The following is a 981-nucleotide window of genomic DNA, read 5'->3' on the forward strand; positions in this document are numbered from 1 at the left end:
TACCTTAAGCGTAGAAAATCAGGCAGCGGCGCCTGCGCGGAAGCGTCGGGGAGGATAAAACAATAGGGCTAAAAATTTTAGGTGGGGGAAACGGGAGTACCCCGAGAAAACCCACTTTCACTGGTCAGGCGCCGAATAATCTACCTGACCAGTGCCCAAAGCTGAAAAAGAAATTTCTTTTTGTTACTTGGTAAGTGTTTTCTAGGCTGTTTATGTAATTGAATGGTGATATGTATGTGTTCCAACATGGCGAGACAAATTACATGAAGAATATAAACATCTGGGTATCCGAAAGGCAGAAGTTAACATGTTTCTAGTTACTGCTTCACGATAATAATTTTTAATGCTAACGAAGTTAGTCGTTCTTTTATAGGTGGTAGGTTATTTACTTTGTGAAAGTAATTAGTAGGAGTAAAACCGGGGAGCCTTAGGGCTAACTTCAATATTATATTTTTTGTACTTGTAGTTTTTAAAAAGTATTGTCAGACGTTTTGTATTTTTAAGATTGTGTTGGCTTTGCAACCTTTGTGTTTACCAGCGATAAATCTTAAATAATTAATAGGTTTACTAATGGAAGCATTAGTGTTCTATATATATCCTGCCCAAGTGAAGTTTCTTACAAATGTAACACTAGGAAATTTGGCCTTAGTACATAGACTGATTTCAGCATTACCTAATTTTAAATTTAATTTTGTCGCATTTTTGAAATGTTCATTTAAACTTCTGCGGAATATAATTCCTTGCCTTTTGACTGGGTTAAGCATAATCTACCAGTTGTTACACCAAACCGTAATTATGTCTAAAGTTTTTGAACTCAATCCACTACTATGAACGGATTACGTGATATGCTCCAAACAGCAGCGCCGTCTGCATATTAAAAAAAAAAGTACGTCTATATTCGACCAGGGAAAGGTATGTTAGTGACGAATATAATATAAAGGAGTGGCGAAAGGAATGAGGCTTGCGGAACTCCCACTGTGA

The 981-nt window shown here is 36.8% G+C and overlaps 1 protein-coding gene across 1 annotated transcript in view; it reads right to left on the reverse strand.

The window, feature by feature from the left end:
* The window catches only part of LOC106465711 (multidrug resistance-associated protein 1-like), a 58,370-nt gene extending 57,389 nt beyond the window's left edge, over window positions 1-981 (reverse strand). Inside the window, exon 1 of the mRNA XM_013925949.2 lies at window positions 977-981. The gene's annotated coding sequence lies outside the window, so the exon portion shown is untranslated. The remainder of the gene's footprint in view (window positions 1-976) is intronic.

The sequence above is a fragment of the Limulus polyphemus genome, unplaced genomic scaffold (genome assembly GCF_000517525.1).
Source record: "Limulus polyphemus unplaced genomic scaffold, Limulus_polyphemus-2.1.2 Scaffold2026, whole genome shotgun sequence".
NCBI lineage: Eukaryota > Metazoa > Arthropoda > Merostomata > Xiphosura > Limulidae > Limulus > Limulus polyphemus.